Source organism: Mytilus californianus, unplaced genomic scaffold (assembly GCF_021869535.1).
Source record: "Mytilus californianus isolate M0D057914Y unplaced genomic scaffold, xbMytCali1.0.p SCAF_10, whole genome shotgun sequence".
NCBI lineage: Eukaryota > Metazoa > Mollusca > Bivalvia > Mytilida > Mytilidae > Mytilus > Mytilus californianus.
The window spans coordinates 47,031,512-47,054,086 of NW_026262582.1; the positions used below are offsets into that span (position 1 = coordinate 47,031,512).

Consider the following 22,575-nt stretch of genomic DNA (forward strand, 5'->3'; position numbering starts at 1 on the left):
TTCTAGTTGGCGTCCAACAAAGCATATCGAATACAAGTGTCATCATCATTTATATATCGTCTTAAATAACCAATCACACATACTAATAGTCACAATCATTTGTTCATACAAAATGCTGAAATGGAATCATCCGGCAAAATAAAGCTGATTTGTTTTTGTTTATGTTTTTGTGTTTAATTTAAAGGCTTTCAAAATAAAAATGTCTTGAAAATTAAGCTCCCATTGGACTTCTTAAACTGATCTGATGTCTTTGTTACTGATTCGAGACTCAAAGTTAATCGTAAGACATATCTATTTTTGCTTTGCCTAGAATAATTTTTTGTATAAACAATTGTGCAAAGATATATCTGTCAATCTTAAAGAAGAAGCTTTAATTTTTAAACATTATTGAACTCTTGTATATTAAAGCAAAACATAATATACAGTATGTATTTAAAATTTCAGGTGTTTGGAAGAAGCTTACTGGATGCAAGGTATGAACATTCATTAGTATTTCATAAATCATATTGTATATACCTTATAAAGTAGACTGTAAAAGGTGTGTGTGTTTGTGTGTGTGTGTGTGTGTGTGAGAGTTATAGATTCTAGGTGCCGTAAGTTGTGTATCTTTTTATTTACTTTACAGTTTTCTTTTATTTGTGTTCTTGCTAAAATTTTGCTCTTATTCGTATGACATTTGACGTGACGCGGTTGTTTACATCCTGCTATCGGTTTGTCGAATTTGGACGTTCCTGGAGCAGGTGGGTCCTGAGCTTCGATTCTGACTCAAGAGGTTCTTACATTGTTGTTTCCATTATGTTTACCCTTGAATGTGATTATTTTACTTAATTTTTACTATATGATATGTACTAGCAACTACAAAAACTTTCTCACCGGCGCCTTGTCCTTATACTATCAACTACAAAAACTGTTTTAATTAACAACTGTGTCAAATGTAAATCAACATTTTTGTTGGTGTTTTTGTTAGAATTATTTGTTTTTTTTGTTTAAATGTTTCAGTCAGTTTTTTGTATAACTGTTGCGTATGTTTACACATGTTACACAATTTTGGCTGTTGGATCCCAATTGAAGTCACATTATTATGTATAATTTGTTTGCTCACCCAGTTGCTACAATATGACGGAATTATAAACATCTATCACTGAAGTGAGAGGTTTTGCTAGCTATTAAACCAGGTTTAACCCACAATTTTCTTAGGAACAAGTCAGGAGTACGACGATGTTTTTTTCGCTCCTTCCGTGGTTATTAGTGAGCGATTTTGTCAGTTTTTATGGACTTTCCCTTCTTCAAATTTTCTTTGGTGTTCTGATTTTTGTGTTATACTTTTTGTTGTTGGCTTTAATAACAGTCCAGCGTAAAACCTCTGTGGAAACATTTTAATAAGAAAATTGAATAGCAGTAGTCTGAAAATATATATTTAATGAAATCAGTTTAATAAATTTTGGTCAGAAACTTGATATAGGTTATTATTGTTTTATTTGTTATCCTTATGAAAGTGTTAAAAATTTGGAAAGTTTGACAGCTACTATACCCTACTTGACATCATACACAGCATATTTAATTTTGATGGCAATAATTGTTCCTATTAGTATAGGATATATTGGTAATACGTCAATGAGACAGAAACCCAAACGATTCACGTAGCAGTAAAAACAATTTCATCAGAATTTCTCTGAATTCCATATAATGTTGATGTGTTTTTTTTTTCTTCCATTGTGAAGTTAATTTGATATAAAAATAAAAAATTGTTTAAATATGTATATACATAATCTATGCATAACTTGTAAATCATAAAGTCAGGGACTTTGTTACTACAAATTACTTAAAACGTTTATAACATTCTGTCATAAATACAACTCTAAAGATTTTGGTTTGGAACATTTTGCTTTACCTGTAAAATCCTTATTTCAAGGATATTTTACCTCTTATTTATTAACATTGAAACCGCAAATTAAGATACGATCTATGTAGACTTATAAATTCTTTGCATAAACTTATTATTAAAGGTTTTCAACTAAACATTTGAACATTGTTCTTATCTGTACTAAGATTGATTGTGGTTTAAATAAATCGAAATAAAACAAAATATGTAATGCTGTACAGTTATGAACACTACATGTAACTGTCGATACTTATATTTTGGCATTGTAAAGGGTCACGTTTTTTTTTTTTTTCTCAAACTGAGAACTAGTATGACTTCTTTTACCCTTAATCCGTTGGATGTGTCCTCAATTCATATTTGAGCATGGAAAAAAATGATTTATTTATTAGTTGAAATCGGTTTTGAAATACCAATTGGAGTTTATAGTCATGGTGCGTTTGAATACGTGATCAGCGATTATGACCATAAGAGACACAAAGCGATCAGCCACAATTTAACTACGGTGAACTTTGCATGAGAAAATTTGAGCCTTAGCTTCATAATAATTTCTTACCTTATCAACGGTAAATTAAGGAAAAGTATAATTCCTGCCAGTACCAAAGCTCTGACGACGGAGCTGATATAACCTTCGGGGACTAACAGTTTCACCAATAGCGGTTTTGACCCAGTGCCTGAAATTACTTTATAAGTTTGGTATGTCAGAAACGCGTTTATGGAGTTACCATGGTAATAAGTAAGGCACAAACCCAAACATTTGAAATGCAAGAAAATATAACTACCTGGATGTTTCATGAGCTTATGACTAAATTGGACATACAAAAACAGTTCATTTGTTCAATAACATATAGCTCAATAAGTCCAAATTGCAGATAGAAGTTACTAAAAAATGTGTGAAATTTTTAAATCAATAAAGACTTTACCATACAGTGAAAGGAAATCTCTGTTACAATTATAATCTGAATGGGGTAGACGTTTAGTTATCATAGTTTGTTTTTAATAAACTTGTTTGTCATGATATCATAACGATGTTGCGTGCGAAAAAAAAATTTATGACTTTCGATGTTATGAGCTTGTTCCTTTTAGTTGTTTGATTCATCTATATTTATACATTACTGGTTGGTTTGATGCGCATTTACTTTGTCCGCCCCCATAGTGTATAGAAGCGTTTAATTTTCATCGAGTCTATATGAAATGCCTTTGACTTTTTTTCAGGATAGAGAAGCGTAGTATAGGTAAGATATATATTTAAAAAAAAAACATAATTTTGAAGGAAGGATATACATCACTATTTCTATAAATACGAATAAGATAAGGGTAAAACTTTAAGTTATAAAATGAATGACAACATTAAAAAACAACAAATAGAAAAAATGGAATAAATTGAATAAATTGAATATTTAAATTAAAATTAAAAAAGGACAATTAAGGTCAGTGTGGATTCTTCAACAAATCTTGCCTAGCACATATTTCACATCTTACGTTGTCATCAGCTGAACAGCAAATATTTTAGACATGATGTGTTATGATTATTCTAGAGTAATGATCGGTTTATCAATTTTGCTATGAAACTATATATAAGCATCCTGTACATCTACCGATGACCTTTGCAACAAAAAGAAGTGATTCTGAAGCCATTCGTGCCAAGTGAGGAATTTTCACTGGAAGTCTCTGATAATATAGTTAAACGATCAAATTGAATTATCTTTATTCGGACGGCCTCCACGGAACACAGAGATGTCTAGAGTCCACAAACAAATTAATACAGATAACCAAAGACCCGAATCAACATCAAATTCCATCAATAACACAAATCATAAAACATATAATTGAAGGCCTCAGCTGACGAGGTTCTTTGTTTAGCACAGAAACATCAACATATGGAATGATTTAATCATTTTTTTCAAGATCTTAAACCTTCCGCTTTTTTCGATCATTATCGTATGTGCAATGTATGATATTTTACGAGTCTGTTTGAAATTCTATAGTACAAACGTGTACTATGGTTGCAGAAATTCCATTTTCTCAAGCTTTTACACACTGGTTGTGAAATTGCTTTCATTGTTTTACTGAGGGAATGGAAAAAAATTCCCAGTTATGAACACTTTAATTCTGATATAGAGTAAATATATACAAATAATACTGAATACACATACAAACCAATGCAGTTAAAAACTGAAATGTTCACAAATGTTCAAAACTAGCACATTATTATTAGTTTTGAATAAGCCATGTGTTATATAAACATGCCTACCAATTTAGAATTACAGATTATTGATCGCATAATATATAATGTTTTGCCTATTACCTTAAGTGATATATATTGTCAGGAGCGTGTTCGAAAAGCTTTAAGGGATGCCCATCCGGCCAGAAAATCCGTGACTGTATAGCGGAAGATTACATGCACAACCGTCGCATTTGTGTAACAATCCGTTGTTGCCAATAAAGCTACAAGTAATGTGATGTCATAAATGACTAACGTACAAACAAAAGCATCTCATATAACCGGTATAACTGTACTGTGCAATTTAACTTATGCGTGCATTTTATTTTATCTAACCGCCTAGCTAACTGTCATATCAAAATGCCTACCAATTTAGAAATACATATTATTGATCTCATAATATATAATGCTTTACTTTAGGGAAAACGGTACTATTTATTCTGCCATAGGCGACAATACTAACATTTTCTAAATTTACCACTTTTTATAATAAAAACCCCGATAAAACAGTTATGTGTGGTGTTAGTACTTTATTATTCTGTTTTGAAAATTGAAGCCAAATAGTATCATGACCAACTTCCAATGGAGCTTGTTAATGTTATCCATGCCCACCGTCATTTTACACCAAATTTATGAAATTTTTGAAGTCTTTTCGAATAATTCTCTAGAAAATATTTCAATAGGTTTCAAAATTTATATTGTAAATATACACACTGCAGTTATTCATAGATAAATAAAAAAATATATTGTACCCTAACATCCAATCACAGCGCTCCTAAGTTGACTTCCTTCACCTGCCTTGGGTACACAAAAGACCAACCTAATGCTGGGAAAATGTAATAGTACCGTTTTCCCTATACTGTGACATAAAGATATAAAGAATTCTTTTGACACCATTAATGCAATACTGGGTTATTGTGAAAACCTTGGCTATAATAAATACTTGTATGTTCCCATTACTTAAAGAAACATGAATCATTTAATGTCCCCACCCCTACATGCTGGTTTACCTCTTTCTCTACTTCTTTCAGATAAGGCTTAATAAACAACCTGTATCCAATCATATCTTATCTTATTTAAAAAGAATAATAAACAGTTCCATTTAAACAGATAAAAATAACAGTTCCATTCAATTTGTATTCATTTCATCTAAAATTTACAACATAAGCACAAACTCAAGATTTTTCATACTAATCTCCATTCCATGCTTTAGTATATGCCATACTGTGGTTCAAAATTGCAGAGCTTGTTATAAAATCCATTATTCTGTCTTGAGATGATGAGAACAAAGATATTAGACACTTTCAACATTAAATATGCAAAATACTCAGCTGTAAAGTTGCCTTTGTTGCCTGTATTAATCTATGAAAAAGCTGAATTATGTCCCTTTGGAGTATTAATTTCCAACAAAAGTCCTTTCAAACAGTAGAAAATGAAAAATTATATATGCCTGATATAATAAAAGATAGAAAATACAAAATGAAGCACTATTGAAATATTTGCTGCATGAATTGCCAAGAATATGACCAATTCTTTACACAGGAGAGTATAAATTCTATCTAAATTTAGCCTCAAGTGGGCCTCTTTTTTCCTTAAATGGACAATTTTAACACTGAAAATGCTTCTAGTATGACCAAATGTTGCCTTACTCCATAAACAGTACAAACTTAACCAGACAATTTCCCATTTGAATAGATTATGTCTACAGAAATACCCAAGTGATACATTTAGGGAATTACACAGCAAAAAAGGCAAATATTTCAGTTAAAAATATTTGTCGCGACTTGAATTCTGGTGTTTCCGATTGAATTAATCATTGCGAAAGGTGAAAACAAATACAAAAGAACTATAGTTTGGTGCATTTTATACAATATAGTTAATATTGAAATCCTAGAATAAAGTTTTATATCAGTACCCATCAATTTGACTTATTATGATGACTCAGCACTTCTCTCAACACAGTATTGTTCTCAGTGAAAAAATTCTATTCTTTGTGATAAAAATCAAATGTACTAACCAAAAGCTTCAAAATAGTTTACTTTAACTGAAGTCTGATTGATTTTGATTTCCCTTGCTATCTTCAGTATAGGGAAAACGGTACTATTTATTCTGCCATAGGCGACAATACTAACATTTTCTAAATTTACCACTTTTTATAATAAAAACCCCGATAAAACAGTTATGTGTGGTGTTAGTACTTTATTATTCTGTTTTGAAAATTGAAGCCAAATAGTATCATGACCAACTTCCAATGGAGCTTGTTAATGTTATCCATGCCCACCGTCATTTTACACCAAATTTATGAAATTTTTGAAGTCTTTTCGAATAATTCTCTAGAAAATATTTCAATAGGTTTCAAAATTTATATTGTAAATATACACACTGCAGTTATTCATAGATAAATAAAAAAATATATTGTACCCTAACATCCAATCACAGCGCTCCTAAGTTGACTTCCTTCACCTGCCTTGGGTACACAAAAGACCAACCTAATGCTGGGAAAATGTAATAGTACCGTTTTCCCTATAAGTAATATATACTTTCGGGATATTGTGGGAAATACTTTATTGGATGTCCTACCGGTCAGCACATCCGACATTGTACAGAAGATGATTTCAAGCACAACCGTGTGCATTGTGAATGCGTACCTATATCAGGTGTAATTTATCCGTGCGGTTTACACACACATTTCTCAAAATAGAAAAATTTCTGCAATGTCATTTTTTGCATGTATTCGTTGGGAAGATAGTAATATAGTCATAAGCACAGACGAGTCAGAAATTCAATTTTGAAAACGGGGGCATTTTCGGACCTATTCATTTGCTAATGACGCTGTTTTACATTTCAGGTAGATCGGTTGCCATCCGCCATCAGGGATTGTAAAACAGCAGAAACAATCCATCTCGGCGTGAACAATTGCCTAGATTTGTTTTAAAGTTACACTGGCGAGATTAAAAAAAATGATTTGTAAGTGTACCAGTTAAAACTCCTAGAAGTTCGTTGTATAAAGGTATTGAGAGTATGACGCACAGCCCTATGTTTTGACCTTTGAAAGAACTAGTAGTGCATATGAACGTTACATTCAAGGATATCATTCTTAACGAAACATCATAGTAAACGTAATACAGTTTTAGTCGTAAAAGTAGTTCCTATGGGAAATTGCATTTTTCTCATTCAATATAACTGACATCTTAATTAGTCATCTGTAAGGAAAGTTAGAAATTTAATGGTCTGTAGACGATTGAATAGTTTAACATGTGAATGTTGTTAATATTTTTATTTTTGCAGTGAAAAGAGCTGAACCCGGTAAGTATCTTTTTTTGTTGGGGTTTCTTTTTTATTCAGTTAATTAGTAATCATAAGAAATCCTAAAATTATTTTAAAATATGTTCATATTATTGTGATAAAAGTATATATAACTTAATTTGTACTTTATAAGTCTTGTAAAGGAGGGTACATATTCATATTACATAAACATGCTGTCGTTTTTAGTATTATATAATATGTTATATTTGCGACTGGACGTTGGTTACCAATCCATCATCATCATCATCATAGTACGTTTTCTTGCTTGTATCGCTTAAGACTGTACACAAACATTCATGTATGTAAACGAATGTTATGATTTTGCTGACCCAAGAAATGTTGTATCTTCACTATCAAGATCCCTCAAAACTGTATAGTTGATAAACAAATTGAGTATAAGAAGCAAACGATTTGTATAGTAATTAATTAGTATAATTATTGTTTCTTTATACCAAAAAAAATCCCTGTTTTGCCAAATGTGGCCAATTTAAGAAAAAATGGTTTTCAATGTTCTTTTGCTCTTCAATTTTACTGTGTTGATACGTGAGCAAAATCATTCTTGGATAGCGCCTGGCGTACAAAATGATGAGCCTCGTGTCTTTAATGGGGATTTAAAACAATGGGTCGATGTCAAAGCCGGTTGACGTTTCGTTCTCAAAGGTATTTCTTAGTGCACAAGTCAAAATCCATCTGCTGACATTAAATATCATTGTTAAACTGATCAAATTCTGTAGCGGAAAATAAGTGGGCAAGTATCATACAGTTCTAACCCCAGTTTTACTTTGTGAAGTTGAACTTTTTTGATATAAGAATTCAAACTATTATGTTTTGCAACAGTGATTAGAAGTACTTTAGTATTTTTTACGTGCTTTTCTTTTATTCTTTATAATATAGACATATTTTCGCAGTCTTAAATCCTTAGATACAAGAATAGTTGTTTGATCAGTTAAAATACCGTGTGTGTGTCCTATTTCCGATTGTGACATGTATATTGAATGAAGCTTGGCATGGCGGTTATGCATTTTAAGCATGAGACGATTACCCTGTCGACGCTCCCAGTTTTGCTCCTTTTGTAGGAATGCAGTTCCATCAATTTTTGTTTTTCAACTTGATTTGTATCTTGATGAATTTTTTGAAATTTGAATATCGATAACTACTCTTGCCTCTAATATCACGCGTGTCATCAGGAATGTTGTGAGTGATTTTCACCTTAAATGGGGTATTTCCAAGCTGCACAAAATATGTAAAAAGATAGTTAGTTTTTGTAAAATACAGTAAATCCAAAAGGTCCTTTCAAAACTGTTTATAACAGAGTTATTCATAAAAGCATTAGCCTAAAACAAACGGGTTAATTATCTGGTTTATGACATTTTCAAATCAAATTCATATATACTGTTCATATGATTTTATGTGTCATTAGGGAGTTCGAGCAAGGATTTGCCGTTCCGATGGAAAACATTTGTCTGAGTTAGGCAATATATCCTCTTGACAACGCCTAGATTTGTGGAAGCTTGTAAGAATCAAACTCAGCTTGATCGACATTAAAATACACACAAATCACACGAACATAGTAATGTTTATTAAAAATAAAGACATCAGTTTGTGCATTCTTATAGTTTGTGCATTTAGCCCGAATATTTTGTATCAATATGAGATAGAATTGGAACTTATCAACAGATTCTACGATTCGCCTGACATACATTTTCCTTTGTTAAATGCAAAGTTAAAATGTAAAAAAAATTCCCATCTCTCTCTCTCTCTCTCTCTCTCTCTCTCTCTCTGTCTCTCTCTCTCTCTCTCTCTCTCTCTCTCTCTCTCTCTCTCTCTCTCTCTCTCTCTGTCTCTCTCTCTCTCTCTCTCTCTCTCTGTTTTCTGCTGCAATCATCGTTGATGTATCTAAATATTTGAACAGTTTTTAAAATGAATAGACAATAGGTATACACCAATAAACGTCACTAGTTCGACATATTTTTTTAGTAATTTTGTCAAGGGTGCTAGCGACCGTTTGTAACCTGCAACTTGGCTGTTGATTTGCTATTATGTTTTATTTTCGAGACGCTTTAATCTACTACATATACAGAGAAGACATATTAAACAATACATTAAATAAGTAGGAAATACAAAGTGAGTTGACACGGATACCAAACAAGCCATTTGGACTGTAATTGGAACCTGTGATATGTTCATAGTTTTAGGTAAAAGGAATGAAAATACATTTTAAACTTTTTGAATTTACACGGCTTAATAAAAGTTGTTATAGTAAGTTCGTAATACTATGATTCGTCATTCTGCTTACACAGATAACACATGTTTTTTTTTTTTTCTGTCTGTAGAGAGCAAAGTTATAATAGGTAAGTTTGAGATTTATGTTGATATGCCTAATTAAAATAATTTCAGTTATACAATGTACTTAGAAGACCGAATTATCTTTGTTGAGGGACGATGGAGGTGTGTGTTTGTGTGTGTGATATCAATATACACAGAAAATGCAGAAAAAAAGCCAACAACAAAACGTAAATGATCTCCGAAAAGAATTAAATCTTGGGTAACACATCTGGATCATTCAGATTCGCATCAAAACCTGAAGTGACTTTAGGTGCTCCGGAAGGGTTTATATATTTTTTTTAAATGACCTGTAAATTAAACATTACAAGAAAGCATCTTACATCTTTATTAATCAAATAATGAATTTTGTTTAATATCAACTAAAATTTGTAACAATTATCTGGGGGTAAGTTATTTTTCCTATCGATTTGCCTCTTATGCGAGTAGGTAACGACATTCCTCCATCAAGATGTTATCAACACCAGAGCTTACCGAGCATGTAGAGAAATCGAACATTTAAATGTCAAGATTGTGAAATATTGTAACTCACTAACAAAAAGAAAGAGAAAATTTTCTCTCATATGTTTTTTCAATCATTCAAGTGTAAAATTCCTTTGTTGCAAATGAAGCTACAAATAATGTGATTTCAAAAATGATTGACGTACAAACAAAAGCAACTCATATTACTGGTCTAATTGTGCTAATCAATTTAACTTATGCGTGCATTATATTATATCTATTCATCCGGCTATGGGTTATATACAAAATTAGAATTACAGATCATTGATCTCATAATATGTAATGTTTTGCTTATTACTTTAAGTAATATATACTTTCAGGAACTTGTTCGAAATGCTTTATGGCATGTCCATCCGGCCAGGAAATCCGTGAGTGTACAGAGGAAGATTTCAAGAACAACCGTGTGATTTGTGAATGCACACCAATATCAGGTGAATATACCTGTGTGGTTTATACGCAATTTTCTCCAAAATAGATACAAAAATGTTCTATCATGTCATTTAAAGCATTTATTTGTTGGGACAATAGTCATGTAATGATTAGCACAGACGAGTATGAAATTCAATCTTGAAAACGAGGGCATATTTGGACCTTATTCATTTGTCATTTTCGCTGTTTTACATTTCAGGTACTTCGATTGTCTTCTGCAATCTGGGATTGTAAAACAGCAGAAACAATCCGTCTAGAACTTTAAAGAAATGTACAAATTTCGATGGTAGAATATAATTTATTTGTAAGAATTGTCATATAAATGGAGAAAATTATGTTTTCATATATTTTTACGATTTCTTTTTTTTTTTAATAAATATCGATTATATATTGCTTGATTCAATTATTGCCAACTTTTACATATTAGGGGATATAACTCCGATAATGTATTTTTTTCTAAATTTAATTTCTGAAATTAACTTATAAGAGCTATCTTCTTATATTTTATCTTACAATTCTATCTTTCAGTTTTCTTTATATCACACGAGATTGGGTTTTCAATGCAGAATCTCTATAACATTTGACAATTGTGCACAACCTGTAGCTTGAAAAAAGGCCCGTGACCCATACTTTTTTTAATTTTTTTGGAAAACGCATTATATAAATAACACTTCGACGAAAAAAAAAAAAAAAAAAAAAAAAAAAAAATTTCGATTTTAATTTAGACACCTCATTCCCCTTTCCATCAACCTTAAGTCAAGTTGAATTTTTACGATTTCAGTAGCGGAAAGGAGACAGCAGTGTGCTTTTTTTCGCGCGTGAACAATTGTCTAAGTTTGTTTTTAAGTTTAAACAGTTAATGTCGCATACATGGCGAATCGATTCACCAGAATTATTGAACTTATATTGAATGCATTCAAATTAAAGTTGAAAAATCACCACAAAAAATAATTCGTACACGTACCAGCATCTGAATCTAAACTAGCGATGTCTAACTGCTTACAATCGTTGATTCCTACATTCGCTTTTTTATTTTTTTTTTATCCGAAATTCATGATATATGAATTTTACAAACTGTCTAAAGTCGCACGATACTCTAAAAATAGATTCAACTAATATACAAAATTCATTGCAATCAGAAAATTATTGATTTTTGTTGAAATGTCTTACATTTTTGTAATAACAGGGAACATAAGTCACATGATTTTTCGATACGAACCTTGTCGGAAATCATTCATTAGAAGATTAAGGATGATCGCTACTGTTTCAAAATAACAATAAGACTTATAACTTGATGGTAGACATATAAATGAACTAAAAAAGCAGAAAAAAATAAGAGTCTGTGTGCATCTTTTAAAAATATAAGCCCTTGAAAATTTGGCGGGACGTGATTCTCTTTAGATTTTTCATAGATTTTACATTGGCATTTTTTCTTTCATAAACTATGAAAAAAATACAAGGATGTTATCATATTTTCAAATATAGCTTTTAAAACTATATTTAATAAAATATGAAAAAAGCAGGGGTTAGCGGGCAAAATTTGCAATGACACTTCATGGATAAATCCGAATATCTGGCAAAAATTAAAAAACAAGAGGAGCGAACATCTTTAAGGTAGAAAACATTGATGATGTATAAACTAAAACTATAATAAAATTAACGGTACTTATATTTCAGCATTTCGATCAGAGATTTACATGAGAGAGATTTATTTTTTACTTAGAAATGATTTACAAAATTGAATAACAGCAAAATTCAATCAAACAATATCCATATTTCTATGCTTGTACCGAGGGATTGGATTTTGGTAGGCTCGACAACTAACAGCCCAACACACGTACAATATACTTACTGCAAAAACATCCATGAGAACGTTTTTAGATTAACAATGATTAAGCTGGTAGACTGATTGCTTTTTCATTTTTTTTTTCAAATTTGAATATTCATTATCTCATTTTAGTAACGGAAAAAAATATATCTTGAATTGAGGATAAACGGACAAATAATAACAAAGATTGGCAACTCAATTTTATAGAATAATTGATTGATTGATTGATGTTAAACGCCACTTTCAGAACAACTGTGCTATTTTGTTGTGGTCAGTTTTTATTGGCGGAGGAAGCTGAAATGCCCGAAGAAAATCATCGACCTTCGGTGGGAAAACTGACATTCCTAGTTAATTAAGATTGGAGTCCAGTGAACCTCATTGTTGACTGGCTATTGATACAGTAGTTGGACTACTTATAGCACCCAGCCAACAAGACCCACACCAATTTTATAGAAATCTATCGAAAAAGTAAACGACTCTCTCATTATTTCTCAAACCACTTTTGATTATTGTTTTGATATTGTATTGCAGGTATTATTAAAATATATTTCCTGTGATAACTGATTCGTTATTATTATTTTTGTTTTCATTTAAAATTAATGAGCCTCGTGTTATCGGAAATATTTGCTTAGTTGCTAATATCCGGTTTCATATGTCTATGCACGTAATTCCAGTTTGTAATAATTCGATTATTAATTTTGTTTACATAGATGCATTATGTTTTAAGTTTTCTATAGAATAATGTTTTATGATTCTGTTTGTAGGAAGTAAAAGAGACGTCCTTTTGAGCGAGGTAAGCTATGACTTTTTTTTTTAGATTTCTCTACATTACGTTCATTTTAACTTAAACCATTACAACAGTACTGGATCACCTCTTTTCAAGAATGAATGGAGCCCAAAGGATAATATCCGTGCTATGACATGGTAAGCTTCACTTGCTATGGATGCATTACCCGCCATGCAAATCCACACTCAGTAAAAATATCACATCTGGAAGACGACACAATCGTTAACGTTATAGACCAAACGGCTCTTCTGGTTTATAATGATTAAGACCATGGAAACATGTCGCATGTATGTTGAGACACATGCACAGTATCAGTCAACCAATTCTAGATAGTGATCGTAAAACTTGTGTACTGTCGATTTCACTTCATAACTCTGTTGAAGTAGTTTTTGTTTAAGTAGCACACCTGGTAATGTAATATGCATGGACGTAACGTAAAAATAAAGATTCGTAAACGCCATACGATTGGCAGATGGTAAGTTACCTTTGAAAAATGGGAAGTTGACAATTAAAAGTTGAAATCATCACGTTTGTCATGTATTCTATTTTGAGGTCGTCCTGTGTAAGTTTCGCAGAGAATATAAAGATATTAATTGGACCTTCTAGTGTCGGTAGTATTTGTTGCTTTATGTTCACTGGGATATGTTATCTTTAAATGTAAACATCTTACTAATTTGGATATGACTTTGATAGCACTATTATTAAACAGGAGCAGTAAGGCCGAGTCAGATACAGTACTGCATTAAGGATGTTCTGATCGGTTTTAATTGACATGTTCGTGGTAACATCAAGTGTACATTTCGGAACTTAAATATCTGAAATGAACTATTGAATGTTTTATTATTTTTTTACAGGTATAGGTTGGACGATTCTGATATGACTGTTCGTTTTGTTTGGGACATAACCATATGTGGATTCGATTTAACCAACCAACCTACAAAATAATTTTTTCGTCAGTTTCAAATAAAACCTAGATGTTTTATGATGTCTGTCTTTTTTTTTTTAATTGAAGATGTATTCAAAGAGATTGCTTATTCAACTTTTTTATATGGCAAACTATCTATTTGTTCATTTGATTAGACAGCTATCATAACTCTTTCCTATCATACAGCTTCACACTGAAAACTGTGATTGCTTGAACTTGCCCGTTATGTCCGTCTTAAAAGTTGACAAAGAAACGTACAAATATTGTAGCCTTTGATACATGTGATTTAATTTCATAATGTGACTTCGCCAAAAGGAGACTTATTGCCAAACTTAATGAATACTTTGAACTGGCAACATATGTAGCAACAGAATTTCTAACAGTTCCCATGCCCTCATTTTGAAGTGGAATTCTTGCTGTTACGTCTATGATTGTTTGTGTTGTGTTTCATGATGACTGCGGATTATCATTCTGTTGATTTTCTTATTTCCTTGTTTGGTTTGATTCTTTTCATAGTTGTGGACATAAAAGTAAAATAACAAAAATACCGAACTCCGAGGAAAACTCAAAACGGACAGTCACTACCAAAAGCAAAACCAAAAGCCCAAACACACCAAACTAATGGATAACAACTGTCACATTCCCGACTTGGCACAGGCATTCTCCCAAGAAGAAAACGGTGGACCAAACCTGGTCCCATAGCTGGCCAAACCTTCCACCTGTATGACAGTCGCACATTATTCCACCACATTGACAACAATGTGTGAACAAAACAAACAGACACACAATAGGCAAAACAGTCAGAAAATAGGGGCACAGAAGTCAACACTATGTTACAACTTCAATCACTATAAAAACAAACAAATATGTCAGCACAGAAAAACAAAAAGGCACACAGACAAAGCAAACAAGCAAAACCGAAAGACAAGAATACAAAAATCTGCCACAGCACAATTACACAACGACATGATGTACAAGTACGTCAAAGGGATATTACAAAAAATAGACTAAATAGTAAACTAAGGTAATAATTTACAAAGACAAACAAAAGAACACTATAACACGTAATAAAGATGATAAACAACATCAGTACCCAGAATCTATACTACAACAAATTAAAATATAATTAGATTTGTATTCTTTTCGAATGTTTTGTTTTTAAGATGTATAAATACACATCCACGTTTATTTTCTTTATAGAGTTTGCTCTATGTATATATAACATGATACATATTTATCATAAGGTTAAATCCTAACTATTCTACTGCCTGTCGATACTTTTATTTTGGCATTGCACAAGTCATGTCTATGGCGTTAAAACACTAAATCCATTGGATGTGTTTTAATTGATTGTAGTCTCTGATGCATGACTTTTTATTATTAATTGTGTTTGGCTTTTACCATGAACAACAAATTTATTTATTTTGAAAAAAAATAATTCCGTATTCCTAACAACACAATTATCATATTTAAATTTACCTGTGTAAGTTATTTTTGTTTGACGCCGTTTTGTTCCCAGGTTATAGTTGTCTTTTTGACATTGTTTTAAATTCCCCTTTTTATTAATATAGTATTAATATTGTGTCATAGATCATATTTATTCGTTCAGTGTATGTTTACATATGTACGTGTTTTTGTTAATATGTCTTTTTGATCGAGTTAAGCCATTTCAATTGATATTTTATAGTGTGTCTTTCTATGTTGTAATGTTTCACTACTGTTCCAGGTTAGGGTGAAGGTTGGCGCCTGTTAACACGTTTAAATCCTCTGCATTTGTTTGCACCTGTCCTAAGTCAGGAACCTGTTGTTCGGTGGTTGTCGTTTGTTGATGTGGTTCATTAGTGTTTCTCGTTTCTCTTTTTTATATAGATTAGACCGTTTGTTTTCCTGTATGAATTGTTTTACACTAGTCATGTTTGGGCCCTTTATAAAATACCTTCAATAAAATAACATGGTAGAATCCCATGAACAAATTTAAAATGAAAATTTTGTAAAAACGAACTTTTGGTTATAATAAAAGGCATGGAGTAAATAGTATTCCAATCTTCAATCTGCATTTTTAAATCTATTTCCCATTTATTACGGGAAGATAAAGCTAACACTTCATTATTTTCCAAAAATAATTTATAGAAAAATTTACAATATTTTGGTTCCTTTTAAACTTTATAGATTGCTGTTATGTGTGAGCCAAGGCTCCGTGTTGAAGGCCGTACATTGACCTATAATTGTTTACTTTAACACATTCTGACTTGGATGGAGAGTTGTCTCATTGGCACTCATACCACATCTTATTATTTATATTCAAGACCATTGTGTATTATTTGCGAAGTTGATATGGAATATTTATCAACAAGGTCTTGGTATCTTCCGATGAACTTTTTTAGAAAAAGGACGAGACATGTTTGACATAACCCTGGTTCATTAACTTTTATCTTAGACACTGGTGACGTTTTTATAGTCTGACTAGCAGTTGCAAGCTCCTGAATACCGAATGAGTTTGGAAATGTATATCCCATATGCAGGTGAAATTCGTATCTTGCTACTAAGGTGAGGGAAATTGATAATTTTAAATTTAAAATCGATTCATTTGTATTAGATTCTGGTAATGAGATGACCGCTTATGTCGAATTCGAAGTATAAGTCTAAAAGTGAGGCACAGGAAGCCGTGCCTGTTGTTTCTTTAATTACTAGTTCTGGATGATATATTAATGGAACGCAATCAAACAAGTTTGGATTGTAAATGGAAAGAACATCAACAATATATCTGAATGTGAAATTAAATGATCTGGCTTCTTTCATCTTCTTGTTATGACAAGTGTCTGAAGGAACTATGACTCATATGAACATAAGAAGGGATCGGCAAGGAGAGGCGCACAGTTTGTTTCCATAGGAATGCCGACAGTTTGTTGAACTTTGAAATTTTGTGTAAAATTACATTCCCAAAATATTGTGTGAAAAATATTTTCTCTGATTTTTTAACAAAATGTACATAGGTTCCGTTTCAATAAAATAACATGGTAGAATCCCATGAACAAATTTAAAATGAAAATTTTGTAAAAACGAACTTTTGGTTATAATAAAAGGCATGGAGTAAATAGTATTCCAATCTTCAATCTGCATTTTTAAATCTATTTCCCATTTATTACGGGAAGATAAAGCTAACACTTTATTATCTTCCAAAAATAATTTATAGAAAAATTTACAATATTTTGGTTCCTTTTAAACTTTATCTACCAATTTATTTCCAATGTTATGAAATTTAAAACTTCCTTTTATTATACTTTTCCGTCTATTTGGAATTGCACTTATAATACCATAAAACTCTAAAAAATTAGTATTGATACTTTTTTTTAAATTCTCCGTATGAAAATAGTGTATTATTATCTGACACCAGTTCATTAACAAAAGAATACACAATTTTCAATATATTTGAACTTCAAAATCATCTTGCCACCAAGTCATGTTTGGGTTCAGCCATATGGACTGGGCCAGAATATCAGTATTGTTTTGACCTTTAATTATATTTTGTAACTTTGAAACATTTACCAGGATATCATGCCAAAAAGGGATGACATTTTTGAATAAAGCAATCCATAATTAGTGTAAAATTTTGTCACCCCCTCAATTTGTGTGTATAACTAAGCAGCAAAACTTTCCAAGGGGAGTAATTGTGTGGATCTAATAATTTATACAGTCACGACATTTTTACACTATAGCAAAAATAGTAAATATTAGGCATCTTAAGACCGCCATCACAGTGTTTGGACATTACCACTGCTCTCTTCACTTTATCTGTTTTTCCTTACCATTAAAATTGAAAAATATATTCTGAATCTCTTTCAGAACCCCTTCGGTGGGGTTAAGAAGGACAGTCAGAACTTGAACCAATATTGGAAGTGCTAAAGTTTTAATAACTACAACCCTTCCAAAATATGTTAGTTCTATGTAAGTCCAAGTATTGAGCAATGACTTGATACTGTTAATCTTGGCTGTAAAATTACATAGAGTAATATCCACTTTAGGAAGCTCAAACCATATACCTAAGAGTTTGAACCTCCCAGAAAGGATCGCAACAAGATTTTAGTCTGTCAACAGTTTTTCTACACTACCCTTTTTTGACCCAATCCATATAGCTTCAGTTTTGTCAACATTACACCAAAGTCCAGCACATTTTGAAAATTTATCAAACAAATGTAAACATTGATTAAGAGACTTTTGGTCACCATCCAGGACTAGGGAATAATCGTTAGCAGATTGACTCAACAAAAATACTGTATATACTTAGTATACAGAATAGGACTTCACATCTACATCGCTTGACTTTAGTTCTCGAGCGCTGTACATGAAATCAACAGTGTTGGAACTAAGATATACGGTGGTGAAATTAAGATCTTCAGCGCTGGACTTTAGATCTCTAGCGCTGAACTTTATATCCACGGATGGACTTTAGAAATACAGTGCCGGTTTATTTTGAATTGTATTTTTCTTCTGTTCTGAATTTGTGATTTATTTGACTAGCATGTACCCGTCGTCAATGCAGTTTGTACATTTGACATGACGCATAAGACTATTCTTATTATCATAAGCACAAACTTTAAATAGTGCAAACAAAGAAATCAATCAGACCCTTTTATGATGTGGAATTTAATGGAAAACATTTACATCTGGGAGATCTTTATTCCATCAGTTGAAAAGATCATTTGGTGTAGATATATGCAATATATAATATATATTTTATTTTTTGTTTTTGCACAGCAATATCACTTGTAGATGAATGTCAGCATTAAACTGTCGTTTAGACTTTAACTTTCATCTGACAATTATGAAACTAATCGCGATCAGTCTTCTAAATAGATACAGTTATTTGTTTTCAAATATCCTCTTATAATGTATATTTAGTACTGCTCTGACACTTTGCTTGCAGTCAATTAAGTACTGGTCAGTACCTTTATAGACATTCCAGTATGTTGTTGTTTCGCACAGATAAATACAGCTATTGAACAATCTAAACAAAGATTGAACAGATCTTAATTTAATTCGAACGAATTGTCTGCCCATTACTGAATTTGCCGCATTTGTCTTAGATTTATCTGCAAAATTACACATGACTTGGTCAGTCTTTCAGGAACTGTTCAGATTAAAATGACCGTGTCATTTCAAAATAACTTTACCAGCATTTGTGTATTTAAGTTTCGTTCATTCATAAATAACATACTTCTAGATATATTGACGTAGATTCAAGCAACTGTAGGGAACGTACGGTAGTCACCAATGAACAAAACCCATTCCACATTGACAGTTTCAGTCGGCCTTAAATTACACCAAAGAATTTGGGTTAATTACATTAAGCTCTACCTTTTCTTTGAACTTAACATTAAGCTGAACCTTATCCATGTCTCCATTTAACACTCTAATACACGCTGATTTTCGATTTAAATCAGTCTTAGATTTGAGTATTTTGCAGTGTTGATACAATTTGTTGCATTTAAAAAAAACGAACGCGTTCTTACCATTTGAAATAAAGACATAAATAAATTGATCTGAATTCGTAAAACATATATGTCAAAGTTACCGGCTATGTAAAGTATTCTATAATAGAAAAATATTATTTTGATTTAAGGAGTATATTGATCATATCTTAGTATTTCCATGTGTTTCATACAATTCAATGTCAAAGAATCACTCACATGGACTTTGATTCCTCTATGATATAACTAAGGAATTGACCTTCTAGTCAACTAATCTTGTGTTTCAACATTTAACGAGGAAATGCAAAAATGAATGGAAACGGTCGTGTGTTAAATTGACAATTTTCACATTTCCTTATTTCAAATTATGTTGACCAAACATTGAAACAGATATACATGTAACTTCTGCATAATGTGAATTCAAAGTCTAATCCAAACCATCAGATAAATATTCATAATTATAGGAGGAGGGTTGAGATCTCACAAAACATGTTTGACCCCGCTGCATTTTTGCGCCTGTCCCAAGTCAGGAGCCTCTGGCCTTTGTTAGTCTTGTATGTTTTTAAATTTTAGTTCATTTATATGTTTTGGAGTTTAGGGTGACGTCCATTTTCACTGAACTAGTACACAATTTTATTTAGGGGCCAGCTGAGGACCACCTACGAGTGCGGAATTTTCTCGCTGCGTTGAAGACCCATTGGTGGCCTTCGGCTGTTGTTTGCTCTTTGGTCGGGTTGTTGTCTCTTTGAATAATCCCCATTTCCATTCTCAATTTTACTGTAACAATGGCTGTCGTTTTTTCGCGTACAATTGGCTGATACATATTTTCATAGTCATTTTGATGCGTGTCTGTTGGTATGGTTTATACCAACTGCATCGTAAAATTACTCGTATTATCTGCTTCATTTCGCCTTGAAACATTACTGTCAATAAAGTTATCATCATGGCTTTGCTCATGAACATCACCTTCAAGTTGCTGAATGCTGTCCAATTCATAAGGTACTATGTTTATTTCATCGTAAGAATGTTCTTGGTGAATAATTTCTAATCTGTTTGGTCGTGATGATCGGATGAACCAATAAAAATGGCAAACGCCAATGTACAACACTAGAAGGGCAAAAATACTAACAGATACCAAGACATGAACTTTCATATTTCTGCTTTTACTTACTTTTTCTGCAAAAAGGAATAAAAACAAATTTAAGTTGTACAATCTTATTTATACAGGACATTTATTTAACGTGTTTAATGGTTTGTAATGATGGTTCTGTTGTGCCGATTACAGAGTTTATATATGTCTTAAAAAATATACTACATTTGTAATTGTTATATCAGACTTGTAAATCAGTTTTCCTTTGTCTATGCCGTAAATTACACTCAAAACTTGATCTTCAAAACAAATTAATAGTTGATCTGGTTTGCTTTTCAACCCTGCATTTTAAACATGTTTACCCTAGATAACCAAAACCTAATGAATCTTTTAAATGCCTAAACATCAGGAGCACTCGAGTTTATTCCGTTGGATAACTGTTCCTCAACATGTAAGGTAACGTGGTTTCATTGTAGATATTTCTTTATGTTTATTTCTTTCTGATGGTTATTGTCTTCGAATTATGTGTTTTGTTTACCCACCAGGCATCTTAGTCTTTAAAAAAAATCAAATCAACCATTATAACCATTGCGAATACATACTATCTTTTTTAGAGGATCTGGTTTGCTTACATGTATATGTATAAGTATATTGTTACTTTTCACGGAATACGATATTTGTATTACTTACTTAAAGCTATAATCTTGTACGTATAGAAATATTCACCAAAACTATTTTTTGTCCATAGGTTGTAAACAGTAAAATCTTCATTTGTCAAAAGGTTTGTTTCGTTTATATTTCATAACCTGGAATCTTTTTTTCGGTGTCAAATTCTGTATACGATAAAAGGCTTTTCATAGTTTGATATGATCCGACATTTCGATTCGTGGAATGATTACTAAATTTCTTTTGATAGAAAGGATAAAAAAAGTATCGGATCAGACACTATTATGAATGTTCAAGTTTACTATTTAATAGTTAAACCTGTTGAATTGTAAAAAAGAATTGAAGTTTACTTTTTTTCGGCAATTAAAATTCATAGTATCGATACATTTATTTGTAAATATAAATATAAGGAACATACATGGAAAATAGCCGTTATCGATTAAAGAACCAGGCCAGCGTTTAATAAAAACCAATTTCATGACTAAAATTGAGAGGTAGTATCCTGCATTTTTCTTTCTACGAATCATAACATAGAATCATGAATGTTCCTGTTGATTCATGATTCAGGTCCAAACTTTGAATGTCGTTATTTTACGTTTTTGAAAAAGGCAAAGTATAAACAATAGGTTTCTTATCATTCTTACTATTTTGACCCTTTGTTGCCATTGAAACCATCTAAAAATTTCAATAAACATTTTCTGCTATAGTGCCTAACAAGATTTTGTGAGGTAGACGAAATTGACCTTAAAACGATCGTATTGAATTTTAATGTAAAAAAATAGGCAGATCGGACATATTTCGACTGTATTTACTGGCTACTTTTATTAGGGATTAATTGTAATTATAACATTATAATGAAACTGAAAAATGTTTTTTTGTTAAGATAAACAATAATTTTAATGTGCCTAGCCGTGCGTAAAATGTATTTCGGCTTTCTCTTCGAAAAATGAATTGTTTAATGAAATAAAACGTCTGATTTGTAAAACTTTCTCTTTTTTCTCCGGAATAGCCTACTAAAACATAATTTATCTACTCTATATGTGGAAAATTTTGTGAAAATATAAGAAGTGGCAATTCTTACCTTTCATACCTTTAGTTTCAGTTTTTAGTTAATAAAAAATAATGTGGA

General features: G+C 31.7%; 1 long non-coding RNA gene across 1 annotated transcript; it reads left to right on the plus strand.

The window, feature by feature from the left end:
- Positions 1 to 437: 437 nt before the first annotated feature.
- On the plus strand, positions 438 to 14,277 carry LOC127718269 (uncharacterized). The gene is made up of 7 exons (XR_007989681.1): positions 438 to 473; positions 3,095 to 3,114; positions 7,392 to 7,409; positions 9,743 to 9,760; positions 10,574 to 10,684; positions 13,275 to 13,303; positions 14,152 to 14,277. It is a non-coding gene; the product is annotated as an uncharacterized LOC127718269 (long non-coding RNA).
- Positions 14,278 to 22,575: the final 8,298 nt, after the last annotated feature.